The 16,697-nt window shown below is 31.1% G+C and overlaps 1 non-coding gene across 1 annotated transcript; it reads left to right on the top strand.

Annotated features, from left to right (window-relative positions):
* Window positions 1-764: 764 nt before the first annotated feature.
* Window positions 765-836, top strand: Trnaw-cca (transfer RNA tryptophan (anticodon CCA)). The gene has a single exon. It is a non-coding gene; the product is annotated as a tRNA-Trp (tRNA).
* The last annotated feature ends 15,861 nt before the right edge of the window (window positions 837-16,697 follow it).

Below are 16,697 nucleotides of genomic sequence, written 5' to 3'. Positions count from 1 at the left end.
ACTTTTGCTCTTTTTATGTGCAAAATAAGTCTCTACAACATTTTATTTCAACTGTAATAGTATAGTTTATTCATTATACTACTAAAGTGCTATGATATTTTATGTATCTCTGGTATCAATATTACTAATTTTTTATTTATATTGGTTGACAAATCGACTCACACCTTTTAACGTACCTTAATATATATAAATTTTGTGTTTTTTGGCTCAATTGTTATCATAGCAATATTTTTTTTGTTAAATCCCAAAATGATAGTTTTATATCATTGTAATGATGTGCAATCTGTTCAACTGAACTACTATTTTATTTCTGTGTAAAATTTATTCACACATTACACTTTTCACATTGTTTGATAGAAAAATCTGTATTTTATTAGCTTATATTGTAATTACGTTTACTAATTTTCCTTAGTTTAGTTGAAAATGTATGTAAATATTATTTTGTAAATAAACGTATACTAGTTCTAAGACGTTTTTTATTGTGAATTCAGAAAACTGCGAAATCAGAACTGGATGGAAATGTTGTAAATTTAACTGAACGATCAATTGAAAAAAAAATATTACTGACCATTAATGACATTGGAGAGTGAGAAATATTTTTAAATACTATCCATATTTGTTTATATGCGTCATGCGTGACCTACCGATTCCATATTATTGCCATTAGGGGAAATTCTCTAGACCACTACGTTTCATTTTGTAAATAAAACAATTTACTTAATTTGATATAATATTCTTTTATAATTTGTGTAATGTAAACACATGACTCCGTGGCGCAACGGTAGCGCGTCTGACTCCAGATCAGAAGGTTGCGTGTTCAAATCACGTCGGGGTCAAAACAGATTTTTCCTACTTTTTATTTTATAACAATATATGTAGTATTTCCATAAACCTGTATTTCCACAATAAAAATTGTTAAATAACTTGATAATTAAAAAGTCCTAGGATTCCTTTTTATTACATATATGAAATATGTACTTATACGTAAATTAGCTTAATCAGTTGAGCACCGGTGCGGTACATAGGCCCGCAACTGGACTTTCCCCACAGCCCAGAACGGTTCTACGGACCGCACGACGAATTTTATTTCAAACCTTCTTCACAGCCCAAGGAGCCGTATTTAAATGTGTTTTACTGTTTGGTTGGATCCTGGGAACATTACTCAACACTTGGTTCACTTGATTTTTTTGTGATCTTCGATTTCATTGTAAAACAAAAAATCTTAGTTTTTGTATTTTTTTGTTTTCTTCAACATTGATATTTTTAATTTGTGCTACCTTCACATTACATGTACCTATTTTTGTTAAATTTTTAAGGGAATAAAAAACGTGAAAAATGCAAAAACAGAGAATCCTACAAAATCTCTTCTCACTTTGTAATTTAGACCTTCTTAGTTCAATAGGCAATGGGTTTTTTTGGTTTTACCGTCTCTTGATCTTGATGAGCATCATCCGTAGTTTCTTCTTTCAGTAACTCCTTTCTTACACTGATTTGGAAACTTGCCATTAAATCAGATAGATGTATAGAAGATTTGTCTTTGTTATAGTCAATTAAGCTTAAGGCTTTACAACCAATGATGATCGTCTGCCAATGCTTACTGTCTCATCAACATGTTATGTCGAAAGTAGCAACATATTTCGCTCTGGGCCTCTGGGAAAGTTTTAGTAGTAAACTTTCCCTCGGGCCCACCGCAGGCCTATGATGCATAGAAAAACCCAAAAAACCCAAAGCAAAAATATTTTGGACCCAGGAAAAAGTTTATCAATATGGACTGGGCTCGGAAACGCCATTTTTGTTATAGAAAAGAACCAATTATTATATATAACTTGAATTAAATATAATTTCTAACTTAGACTAGTTCCACAATAGCTCGCTTGGAGTGCTTTAGACACAGTGATAGGACCATAGTACATTTCATGCTACAATAGACAAGCAGCTTGTCCTGTGGAAATTTGAATACTTCAGTATATGCGTCACTTACTTAATCATATATATTTTAGTACTTTCCAAGAATGAATTATGTCATCACCCAACATAGTTTTTCATAAGAAAATGCTGACGGTACGCAGCCCTCAGTCTATTTTCCTGAAGCAGCCTTTTGGGAAAATCGCCGGTGTTCTCAAGAATAATAATATAAAATTCAGTCATAAACTCGCTCCCAGCTTAGTAACATATATTTGTATTGTAATTATTTTCATATTTTCTATCAGTTGTTATAATAAATATTTAGGTACATTACCAAATTTCCATAGATTTTCGTTGTCTCTGAGAAGCCTTGGTCGAAATCTGAACTAGATATCGATATTTTTGCAATATCTTCGATTTTTGATAATGTACCTACTAGCATTCACTTTACAGATATCAGAGCTAGTTTTTCCCTGTAACCTATATAAACTATGTTGAAATAGTTGTGGTATAAATTTAAGGAGCGCAGAAGCATTTACCGTGATATTGCCGAATGTGAAGAAGGAGTACCATGTTCGAACCTCCTAAAAAGTGGAAAACCAAGAATTTTCACCTAAAAAAGATCAGATAGGCAGGTAAGAAAAGCAAAAGACAGAGTATCGTATCGCAGGAATTAGTAAGGTATGGTCAAAATTACCGAAAAAGACGGAAATGTTCTAAATATTTCCTTAATATTACAGTTGTTTTGATTTTCCAAATTCTGAGAGGTTTTAAGATACTGAATAAGTCTAGCAGCATTTAACAAGATTACGGACAAGGATTTTCAAAATTTTGGGACTTGAAACTAAAAAAAATCTTGAAACACAAATAACTGGGGAATATGAGGAATTTGAAAAAAAATGCCATAATAAAAAATGTAAAGTACAAAATTTTCTACAAAAAAATATCAGGTTATTTGTTCATAACCTCAAAAGTTTCACCTTAAAATGAGTTTATAGACCCAAAAACATTTTGAATCGCAAAAAACTCGAAAACTATGGGGAATTCGAAAACGCATCTAAAGGACGACCGACCTAAGGAAGAAAAGTATATCAACAACATATCTTTGGTAACAAGATTCTCCCTCTAATTCACCTCAGATCTGTCCAATTGGAGATTTTTAAACACATTTATATCGCAAAGTGTATGATGAGGAATATTAGAGGCGTAAAATTTTTAGTAAAATACGTGAAATATATCTTCAAATCGTCCAAGACCTACTGAGAAATGTTCGCAGAAAATTAGGCTCAGTTCCATTATTTAGTTTAAATTTCACTATAGATACTTGTTAAAAAATATAATATATATTGGGACATTCGTTAGAAGGCAGTAGCCTATTTGAAACATCCAGCACTTGTAGCACAATAATTTGAACCAACAGATAGTTTTATACATTACAAATTGGAGTAGTGTCATGTTTCTCATGAACTTAATTTTTCGGTTAAATTCGGATTTTGACAATATTACGTCAAATAATTCACTTATATCTCATAACATATATGTACTTTTTTCTAAATAAATTTTTTGGTTTAATCAAATGACAATAAAAATTTTAACTACGTAGATGGTTAATTTACATAAATTTGATCAATTGAAAAAAGCATTCTAGGATTAACGAGATACATTTTAGAATAAAAGATGCTCCTAAATATCGGCAACACGTTTTACTTTTTCTCGTAAAATAAGTTGCATTTTCTTATACTCGCTCTACACACTCCCCAAGCGATTCCTAAAGATTCTCGAAATGAGTATTGACGAGTATAGACGAATAGAGTGCTAATCTACTACAAAATTGACGTGATTCAAGTGATGTTTATAACCAAAACGGATTCAATTGAAGCTTTTTTCTTTCCGGGAGCCATCATATAGTGGCCTTTGATGAATTTGAACTTCTGTTTATATGTATATATATTGTTATTGGTTGGTGATAAAATAATTTCGATTTTGTGGTATGAAATATAAAAATTTTTTCAACAAATTAAAGTTTTTGATCAAAAATATATTTCCAATTTTGCTCACTGACCTTTTGTCGTATTTCTTTCAGCTTCATTATTTCGCGCTCATAAAAGTTCTGGTCCTTATAAATAAAAAACTGAACCAGATACCAGATGCAATTGAAGATAATCGTCATTTGTGAAAGTTTGACCATTCAAAATATTCTGCAATCTTTGAAATAAGTAGTAATCAGATGGTGACATATCAGGGCTGTTTGGGGCATATGGTATCCCTTTTCAGCCAAGCTCAAATATTTTCCCATGAGTTGAAAAATATGTGTGAAGCCTTGCATTATCATGGTGAAACACTTAACCTTTCTTTTTTGACAACTCTTTGATTGGAGAAGTTTCATCAATTGTTTACAGTAAACATTAGAAGTGATAGTTTGGTTCCTTGAAAGCAGCTCAAAAAACCTTTGTAATCCCACCAAACTGATAGCGTGAACGTTTTTGTTGTTTTTTAGCTTTCGATGTAATTTGTACAGGTTCGTCGTGTTTGCTCCATGATTGTTTTAAAACTATGTTTCTGTACAGGATCCATTTTTCCTGACCAGTGATGATTCTTCTCAAAAAAAGATTGGTTTCATTTGGGTTAAGATGTATATCGAAAATATTGATTCTTTGTGTTAAATGAATTTCTTTCAATTTGTGAGATACCCAAATATCAAGCTTCTCAACTAACCACAGACTTTTTTTTGTTTTATACGCAACCTCTCGAAGAGTCATATGACGATCCTCTTCAATGATCACTTTAATATGGTCATTATCAACTCCAGTAGACCGACTAGAATGCTTCACATCTTTGAGGGAAGAATCTCCAGAACAGAATTCTGACATGAGCAATCAGCACCATAAACTTCACATATTTTGTTGTGATCAGTATCACGTGACAAACGTCAAAGTACTGCTCTAGTATAAGTTATTCCAAATTTAAAGCAACGCTCTCTATCAGGAAAAAGCGAAAGTATTTAATTGCCAACCGTATTAAACAACAAAAAAATTAATTATTGCACTCCACATGAAATAAACTAAATGTAGTACCTATATTAGTAATTTATTGTATCTACTTATATTAAAATACTTGCTTATGGTATCCCTCGCCTCATTAACTTTATTTTCATCCTCATGTTGCCTCGCGTCCGAAAAAGAGACACGAAGCGATATGACAGAGAAGCGAAGAGAAAGGACGCGAGCGCACCTTTCACACTCTTGTACTGGCATTTCCTCGTGTAGCCTCGTGGAGAATCTGGATACGGATTTAGCTTGTTATACAAATAAACGTCATGTCATTTGTATTGATAACATAATATCATTTTCTTAGCGGGACCTACAAATAAAAATGTATACAAAACATTATGAATTTAAACTTTTACACCTAATTTATTATTAAATGGTACACCCTATAACTCTGTAAAAAGCCACATCTTATACAAGTAATGGAAATATAGATATTTTAAGATTGAATAGTTGAAATATTTCAAATTATAAATTTATATCTCGCTAATGAAACCAATAAAAAATTAATTGATAGTTTTTTGTTGAATATTCCAAAAAACTTAATCAATGTCATTTGAAGTAGAAACTTCAAGATCCTGTTTCTTATTTAAATATTTACATTGGTTTGTGTCCAGTACCCGGTCTAAAGGTGATTGTGAAAAAAATTGTTAAAAGCTTGACCTTCGGTGTAATTGTATGCCGGTGCATCGTGATACAATTATTGAAATTAACGATGTTCTTGCGATGTTCCGGTTTTCAACAGTACAATGATGAATCACCTTGAAGATTCAATAAGTTCAAATAAAAATTACTACCCACGGATTATTTTTCAATATCTCACAGTTTTTTTATCTTCATAGTTACACAAAGGATATTTCAAGCTAAATACATCGTTAATTGTTTGGAATACAAATTGTGCGAAATACATATTTATTACTAGTAATTGAAATCTTTTTTTTTTACTTTCGCAACGTTGTTTTTGAAAGAGTGTATCCGCAATGTCTTGACGCATATTTGATTTCAATTTTGGAGAACTTAAACGCATCAAATACTCTTCAAACTTAACTGAAATGGATTTATTTTTTATTCCTGAAATTCTATTACCATAATGGAAATAGGCAAGGTAGGAATTAGGTATAAGTCAGATTATAAGCTTATAAGCAGCTTGGAAATTGATATAACTAGTTATAGAGACGTAGAAGACTAGATAAGAAGACAAGTAGCTTTAGCAACTAAGGCCAAGGGACGTCCTCAGAACAAACACTCAAAAGACAAGAAACAAAGGCGCTAATTTACAAAATCAGATCTACAAAAACACTAAAAGACCGAGAAAGAAGCGAAAAAATCGAACGATCATGTGACGCAAGTAATTATTAACGAATTGGTGTTACACCGTACAACGGAATCAACGTACAGAGTGTTCGGGGACTTGATGACAAAAAATTCAGAAGTGAGTAGATACCGTGAGAATAATTCTTTGACATGGAAAAGTTGCGAAACTTCTATTTAAGTATATCTTCTCTAAATTATAAATTGGAACATTATGAATTTGCGATGGATGATTACGTATGTCAACGTAGTGTGTAGAAGTATACAGGGGTGGCTCATTTTCAATGGTTGAAAATCCGCAACTTCTACAGGGGCAACCTGTACAATCTAAAGAGAGCAAAAAGGAATTCTTTAGTCGATTTTTCAACAAAAAAGTTATTTTTCGCTTAATTCGATAAAATTTATGGTTTAGGAGCTATGTAGATTTTAGATCGTTGTACATGCTAAAGAAAATTATCATAAATTGTAATTTATATATATTTAGATATATTATATCTTTATTTATAATAGACAAACCTAACAAAACCTAACCTTCTAAACAAGTTTGAAGCCTCGTATTCCAAATTGTGTGAAATCTATGGATTTTTTTCTACGTACATTAAACTTTCAAAAATGTCTTTTCGATTTCAGCTCAATGCTCTAATCATTGAGTGAGTGAATTTTCAAATATGCATATGTTTCTCGTTATTAATTGAAATAGTTTGAAGCCTCATGTTTTCTATTTTGAGAGACCTATCAACGTCCCAATTCTCATCCACATATATCTAACGTTAATAAACATATATATTTAGATCTATTATATCTTTATTTATAATAGACAAACCTAACAAAACCTCACCTTCTGGCTCCTGACCAGTTACCAGAAGCCAAACCATACATCAAATGCATGTTTTAATATTCACTAAAGGTAAATTCTACCATATTGAAACTTTAAATATGATGTGATAACTATGTGAAATCTACCAATATCTTGATTTTTTCACGTACATTCAACCTTAAAGAATATGTTATGTCTATTTGATTTCAGTTGAATGTTCTAATCTTTTTGGCGTGAGTGAACTTTTAAATATGCATTTTTTTCTTGTTATCATTTGAACAAGTTTGAAACCTCCTATTTTCTCTTCTGTGAAAGCTATCAACATCTTGATTTTCTTATATACACATCTAACTTTTAATAACATCTTTCTGTAATTTCAGCTCAATTCTTCAATTATTTTGACATGAATGGATTTTTAAATATGCATATGTTTCTTATTATTAATTCAACAAGTTTGAATTCTAGTATTTTCTATTCTTTGTGATTCTTATCTACATACATCTAACGTTTGAAAACATCTTTGTATAAATTCTCCAAGTTCAATTCTCCAATTATTTTGGAATGAATGAATTTTTGAATAAGCATTTGTTTCTCAATAATGATAGAACAAGTTTGAAGTCTCGTATTTCCAATTATATGAGATCTATCAACATCCTGATATTTTTCTACATACCTACAATCTTCAAATATATGTCTATTCAATTACAGCTCAATGCTCTAATTATTTTGGTGTAAGTGAATTTATAAACATGCGTATGTTTCTTGTTATTGGTTGAAATATTTTGAAGTATCGTTTTTCCTATTCTGAGAGACCTATCAACGTCTAAATTTTCATCCACATACATCTAACATTAATAAATATCTTTGAATAATGTCAGCTCAATTCTCTAATAAATATGGCCTGCGTGAATTTTTAAGTAAGTATATGTTTCTCGTTATCAATTGAATAAGTTTGAGTCTTCGTATTTCCTAATCTGTGAGACCTATCAACGTCTCGATTCATATCTACATACAACTAACGTTAATAAATATCGTGGAATAATTTCAGCTCAATTTTCCAATGTTTTAAAGTGAGTGAACTTTTGAATAAGCATATCTTTTTCATTAATAACAGAACAAGTTTGAAGCCTCGTATTTCCAATTATGTGAAATCTATGGATTTTTGCTACGTACATTAAACTTTCAAAAATGTCTTTTCGATTTCAACTCAATGCTCTAATCATTAAGACGTGAGTGAATTTTCAAATATGCATATGTTTCTCGTTATTAATTGAAATAGTTTGAAGCCTCATGTTTTCTATTTTGAGAGACCTATCAACGTCCCAATTCTCATCCACATATACCTAACGTTAATAAACACCTTGAAATCATATCAGCTTAATTCTCTAATTATTTTGTAATGAGGAAATTTTTAAATAAGCATATGTTTCTTGTTATCAATTATTAAGTTTAAATCCTCAAATTTCCTATTTTCTGGGATCTATCAGCGTCAAAATTCTCATCCTCTTAAATTTAAAGTTAATGAACAACTTGTAATAATTTCAGCTCAATTCTCCAATTATTTTGGAGTAAGTGAATTTTTGATTAAGCATATCTTTTTCATTAATAATAGAACAAAAGTTTGAAGCCTCGTATTTCTAATTATGTGAAATCTATGAACATCCTGATTTTTTCCTACATACACCAAACTTTCGAAAATATGTATTTTCGATTTCAGCTCAATTATTTTATCATTTTGGCGTAAGTAGATTTTTAAATATGCATATGATTCTCGTATTAATTGAACAAGTATGAAGCCTTATATTTTCTATTCTGTGAGACCGATCAACATCTTGATTTTTTCCTACACACATCTATCCTTCAAAAACACTCCTATAATTTCCTGGTCTTCTCTTCAACTAAATTTAATTTCAAGTACGGAAAATATACTTTACTATACTATAATATATATATACTATACTATACTATAATAGTAAACTACTATTTGTATTTCAATTCATTTGATATTTTTCAATAAATATTTGTTACTATATTGAATTATCAATTTTTTATAAATATAAGATAAAAATATTAGTTGGAAGCAGCTTATTGATAAGTTCTCTCTCAATTTCAATGATAGGTAGTTGTGTGTATAAATCTGACTAATAACAAGGAACCTTCGATAGCCTTCCGGTAGGTTAATATAATTCACGCTAGTGCGGACATCACCACAGTACGTGCTGTACTGTGTCCGTTGGCACAATAAAATTTAATGTACAATAAGAATCTGCACCGGTTCTATAGAAAGCTTATTAATGCGCTTTCAGATCAAAGTAAGAATTCAGGAGATGCTTCGACCAACGACCATTTGACTTTAATACAGCAAAAGAAATATTTCCGTATTAGAAAGCCTATATGGGTATTGAAAAGGCTCCCGCGCAACATCTTTTCTTACAACTACTGCTTTTTATCGATTCTAACTAGACTAAAACAAATCATTTATACTTACACTGAGAATAAATACATGGTAAGAAAAGAAAAAAAAAAGAAAAAAAGTCGGTCACATATTCAAGCCGACAACACGTTGACAGGTTCTTATATAACATCTTTCTATTCCTATTATGGAAATATTAGTCGGAATACTAACTAATCAAGCATCACATAGTTAAGTCAGTTATTTTTTATTTCTTTTGTTGGTATAACACGATCATTGGAATAACATTCTGATAGAAGGTGATGGAATGACGGATTTTCAAATATTTCAGAATCCAAGCTACCATCACGTTAAATACAGGGGAGACTAACAATCTGTTAGTGTTGTCACTTATTCTATCCTCATTTTTGTTAATTCCGTTAACGAATAACGAGCTGCCGGCATTATTTTGTAATATTTATCATACATAATTCATAAGTCTGCAATTGCGCTGTTGAAAAGTATCATTCACCTATATATTTTTTTACTGACACACCACCATTTTACAATTTGTTCTTTAAGCAGAGGAAAGGCTGGGACACACTTAGCATGCATCCTTTCGATCAGACTACTATTATGCAGAAGTACGAGTGTCTGAGAGGGAAGTGAGACTGGAATATGAACAGTGTAGATTTCGAGCTGGAGCTGGAAATCGGAAAGTACTCGGAATGGAATACGACATGTGTGTTCGCCCGTTCCGATTCGTTATTTGGAGCAAAAGCACACCGGAGTCGGATCAGAGTGGTGTATGTGACGCGGCCTTAAATAAGGAATATTATAGGCTCCAAATGGAGTCAGAAACCATCCATTGATAGTACTCTGAAAATATTTATTATGGAAGATTCTCTGGCTATAATATCTTCAATTTTTTCTTTGTTAGTGAGTAGTTGAATAGATAAATTCATTGTTGTTGTAACTGGATCGTACTTCTTTTATAGATTGGATGATTATTTAGTGAAATATTTAAATCATTATGAATTTTTAGTTAGAAACGCAGGACGGAAAGTTTTGAATTGAAATCTCTATATTTGAAGGTTCTCTGTAGCTCCATGGTTCTATACCAGATAGGTAAGAGTATAGAATTGTATACGAGCAATTTATTTTTGATAATTAGTCGAGACCTTTCGATGAGTAGGCTATAGAAATGAGTTGGCATTAGAGAAACTTCTGTTCTTCTGTTAATCTACAATGGAATTGAATTTTAACCATCGAAGTACAGTGAAGGTTATTATAAAAAACGAACACTTTACGTTTTAACTATAAACAATAACATTTTCATAATCATCTAAAGTATTCATTGCAAAAATCTCACCTCACCTAGTAGAACCTAATGCAAAAACATTTGGCTCATCTACAGCAACTTTACTGAAGTTTATGGTTTATCATGCATTGAAAATATTGAAATAAAATGGAAATAAATGATGTTATATTTAATACAAATCAAAAATACACCGAATATTCTTTAGAAAGAGTTTGAGTACATCCAACTCATTATAAAGTATGGTTGTCTAGATTTGATTAGGTTAGGTTAGATCAAGAAAAAATCATGTTCGTAGCGGTGAGGTTATGAAGATTTTCCCGTTCTACAAGAACCATTATATACTATTACTATTTTGTATGGATCTATGGATATTTCTTAATAAAAAAATACAATAGAAGCAAATAATTCTTAATTACGCAATGACGTAAACGTATCCTATATCCATAACAGAAACACGTTGAAAAATCGAAGAAAAAACCTGAAGCTTTGTAATAAACTCAGTTCACATAATCAAATTTGACTATTGTAGAAGCCCTAGATGATTGGAGAAATTACAAAATTGGGATGAATATGTTTAGAATATGTAGATCTACCTGGTTAGATATTAATTGATCAGATTCTGAATAACCACAATCAATTAATCAATATTTCTATCAACGTCGGTTTGAATATTGAATTTTGAATCATATGAATTTAAAATTTTTTATAATTCATAACCACTAAAAATCTTGATTAATCATTTCCCAGACGATGAATACATAAGTATTAAATATATTAATATATTATTATATTAATGTTAGTCCACTTTGGTGTTTCATTGCCACGTTCCCAAATTTCGATTACTTATATATTCATAATCAGGGAACTAATTAGTTAAGATTTGTTTCTTTGAGTTGTATAAAAATTGTAAAAGATGATAGAGATGATAAAAATTTTAAAATTTCGATTACTACCAATCTCACAAATCACTTCCAATATCACAAATAATTAAATTGATGACTGCTACATATTTTAGAGATGTAAAACTAAGGAGAAAATAAATTTCTATTTTGATTTTATTTTTATTTTCATATTCATGATGTCGATGATCTATTGATTGATAGAAATAAGCAAATTGTCAGTATAATATTTGGATATATACAGATCTAAAATTAAGAACAATTAGAAGCATGAACAATAAACATATCAAAGGGTCTAATAAATGAGAAAATGAAGAATAGTTTTTCTTCGTCTGCTCTTATCTTTATTTTAAATTAATTATTGGAACAATATCTCAAAACTGCTTCAATCCATCTTCTGAATATAACAAAGGTTACCAATTTTCTATTACCGCAAAAAACAGAATAGTAGTGTGATACGTCGTACAAATGTGTATACAGGAAGATTTCTAGCTGCCTAAAATTTGTCAATCGTGACATACCGTAGTTATGAACATTAAAGCTGTTTGCTTATCTTTGTCGTTTCTTTCCGCACATGGTTTCGATTGTTACAATGTTCCAAAATCTGGAAGTACATACATTTTTTAAATCAATAGAACTTTCTAGTTGTCCACGGACAAGTGGAACAGCCGATAAGTATACAAACTGTGTGTATTATTACATTCAGAATTGGTTACAGAACAAACAATCTTAAATTCCGTACCGAATGAATCACTTTTTCACTAGCTTATGATTTTAAAAATTGTATTTGTGCAAAATGAATATAAAAAGTGTATGTGTGAGGAACATTGCATTCAAGCCTGGTAGTTTTGGAAACAATGATTCAGAACAACGAAGATGATAGCAATTAAACAGTTATTCTCGATGGTCTAGATAATTATGAAGAAAAAGAAGAATATTGAAACTTCACAACTGCTGAATGAAATTAGAGAATAATCACTCATTTTATTATAGCTTAAAATTCGTTTATATCATTTAGAAATCTGTAGAAATCACTTTATCAAAAATAGAACTTTCAACTGTTCCTGTTGATACAATTACTAATAATGTGTATAAAAAAAGAACTACGATGTTCAGATTGTTCTTTCTAATTTCTTCAATCTAGCATAGCTTTTTGAGTTTATGACTTGACATTAATTTCAATAATGCTTTGGTTTCCCATTTAAATATATTGAAATTTTTTTCTGGATATAATGAATGAAAAAGAAAAACCTTTTTCTCTCAATGCAGTCAATAAAAAAAGAAAAAACATAAACAGTGATTCTCCAAGGATAAAAAACTTAATAGCTCGCTATTGAACCTTAACGTCTACAAGGAGAGAAAAAAGCGCAAGAGTGTCAACATGCAAACCGTACTCATGGGAACCGCATTTAGTATTCTTACATTCAATTGTCAAGGTCGGTAATGGTCAGAAGAGTTCTAATCACGACTTTACCCTATTTAGATCAATCTTAACCGTGACGACGTGCAGCTACCATGCACACGACCATCTATGACTTTATCATGATACGAGTATAATTATAGAAGGTTATCATTTACAGATAACATCTTTGTGATTGTCAAAAGTCTTAGATCCAGTTCTAGCAAAACTATACGGTGATACACGTTTTTATCTCGACGTTTTAGTCGGTGAAGTTGATTTATTTGACAATGCGTGATTAATTTTGACGGAATCGACTTGGTAAGACGTTAAGAGGATCCTCTAGTTTCTCGGGTCAAAAAAATCACATTTACATCATATTCCACAAGCTATGGTTCTGAAGTGGAGCAGGTATACGCAGAGCGCGCCATACAGCTTGGAAAGCCGAGCGCCGCTGCCCATTGTATTGATTTCCCTAAATCTAACTGCTACCTACACCTTTTTAGAATTTGGTCAAAGTAAAGGGGAGCCAAGGCCATTGACAGACGCTATAAAATATTGATCAAGACATCGTGAAGCGTCGGTTAGATCAGTTTCGCTGTGGCTGTTGCGAAGCGTACTATATGATGAACATTTTATTATAAATCACATGTCCAAACGCGTTTTTCTCGAAACACCCTTTCTCGAAACGATATTTCAGAAACTTCTGAATCGATCTTGCTTAAATTCATACAGCATCTTTAATATATTATAAGCCAGCGATTGAATTGGAATTATCACGATTGCTTCTTTAGTTTTTTTTAACGAACGAAAAATGAGTGAAAATATAATGTAATTTTCAAAACCATATAAAAAATAAATTTTGTTTTGATCTAAAATGTGAAAATTAAAATGCCGTTATAAAGTTAAGTTATAAAATGCCCCTTTCTATAACATAGAAATGTCGTTTCCAATCTCATTGTTTACCACAATAAATGAATGCATTACATCCGCTTTATCTAAAAAATTGAGTTCTTGTTTTGAGCTAACCTCAGATTACAAAGAATTGAACTTATCCAACTATACAACAGTTTATTATGCCCTTATTGAGTCGCATCTCCATAAGCCGTTGAGGGCTACGTAGTGCGATTCAATTTGATCGAATATTCAAACTACAAAAAAGAGATATTCACTCGAACTAAACAGCAGGGCCCACTGCCGGGACTTTCTTAAAATACTGACTCATACTCCCTTATTTATCTTTGAATCCGTTTGCCCAATTAGACCCTTCTCCAATTTTAGAAAGATATCGTTGCACTAAGGAATGGCGGGCATGACCCATACTACTACTCCATGTTCAGTTAAGTTCAGTAGTTAAGGGCTCAATACTTCACAATGCAAAAAATGCAGAATCATTTGCCAATTGAAATATTTAGTTCGGAGCACACTGTGTATTGATTTGTGTGTTATTTTAGGATTGCCGTATGGTTAATTTTTACATGTACATTTTTAAAAGTAATTTTGTCATCCATTTCAGTTTTCTTATGTATAATTCATATTTAGTTATTTGTATGTTTGTATATTAAAAAAATTATACAATCACATTTTATTTCGTTTCTAAAAACACGTTTCAATAGTCAAAATATTTTATATATAATCACAAGAATATAGTGCGATGTTGATACAAAAAGTGAAAGATATCTTTCCTAATGTTCCCGTGATAAATCGCTTAACTAAATTCACAAATGATTAATAACAACTACAAATCAGATAATACTTGAAAAAATTAATCAGTGTAATATTTAGAGGCTCAATTTATATGTGTCAGAAGAAACCAGATCGTTATATCTCTTACACGATCTAAGATGTGTTAACATTGAAATAGTTGTAATCTTTTACTTACAGACTTGATCTTCTCGTAGATCGATTCGTTTGTACTGAATATGTTTCCAAATAGAGTGATGGAGTTAATGGGTGATAGATTTTGTTAATGAGATCTAAAGCTTAGAGATATGCAGTATTTTCTTGTTCTCTTATTCGATATGGAGATAAGAAGATTTGTCTATTTTTCATTGACAGCTTTAGATGGAAAGGAAAGGCACCATCAGTTTCGTTTAAGTTTGTGGTGAAACTCAATTAGAGTATAGTTATTGAAACAACAATAATTTAACGGATATAAATAAATTTATGGAAAATGAATAAAATAGATTCTGTAACGTTTTTCGAATTTAAATCCACTCTTTCTATTCGTGGGGCGAATTAATAAACACTGTCTCCTACGTTCCTAATTTATTTAAACACTATACACTACACTTACTTATAATAATTTATTTATAAATAGCTCTTAGATAGTTTCTGCGATTACTTTTACTAATTCTTTCTATTTACTACGAGTATTCATCTAAAAATAACTTACTGCGCTACATAAACTTATTTATATGGTTCAAATAGAATCTCACAAAAATCTGGAACAAAAAGACACACAATAAATAAATAAATAGACTTTCCTAGAAATTATTTGAGAGGAGTACTGTAATAAACCACCTTCTATAATAAAGACCTCATCAAATGCGTTGTTTATAAAAAAACAGATTGAAGGCGCCGCGCGAATTAAAATCCCATTGTAGCTGGACAGGGCCGGCCTCAAGACCCATTTCGCGAGCTTGTTCCTAACACTTCCGAAGAACTTGTGAGAATTTGTTAAATTTGTATGGGTTCCATTAATTCCCAATTATATTTGATTATTTATGTTATCCATATACTTTTTACATCATAGTTACTATTGTAAGTCAGGGAAATCATTCTTAGTATTTCCTATTATTTCCAAATTATTTGGAAACATTTCCATGCCAATTTTGAAAGGAAACGTATAATTCTAGATAATCAATTCAGCCTTAGGTAGAAACAATTTGCACTTAAACTTGTACAAAGAATATCCTATATAATTGAAAGACTTAACGATATGTTTAACAGTATTTTCAAATATAGTCCAGACATTTGAGGAAGCTTGTTATGCTGGACTAATCTATAAAATGCAAATGATATTTTCAATGCGAGTGTCGATCTAACAGAATTTCTCTCATCTGATAGACTATTCCATATGATACGGGAGAAAGAATAATTACTAATATTAATGGCTATATGAATCTATGACGTACAGTGGCGAAGAAGCTCGAAAAACCCAAGTAACAATAATTTCGAAAATTTCTATACGATTCTTCCGAAATATATGCACTATGCTTTATTCTTAGCAGTGTCATTCAAAGAGATCTTCAAGTGCCTACAATCGCAGAAGATATCAAGAGAGGAACATACCGTGCTTTAAGTCTTGGTGTATGCAGCAAATCAACGCAGGCGAAGACGATTATCATTGTATAACCGAAACAAGAAAATCAATTTCGACATCTTGGTCATTCGTTGTATTTGTCAGTTGGTCAGATTTAAAAAATGATTTAGTACATTGTCATCATAATAAAAGCAGTTGAAAATTTTTCAGAAATTCGAAAGGTGTAAAAATATATCTGCCTAATAAGGCTTTACACTGTTCCAGTATATTCATCCGTGTGTTGATGAGTTGTGGAGGATTTGTATCGTTGTTTCCTTTTCTATTTCACACATCCAGCTGTG

The sequence above is a fragment of the Diorhabda sublineata genome, chromosome 9, assembly GCF_026230105.1.
Source record: "Diorhabda sublineata isolate icDioSubl1.1 chromosome 9, icDioSubl1.1, whole genome shotgun sequence".
NCBI lineage: Eukaryota > Metazoa > Arthropoda > Insecta > Coleoptera > Chrysomelidae > Diorhabda > Diorhabda sublineata.
This window is presented reverse-complemented; position numbering and strand designations above follow the sequence as displayed.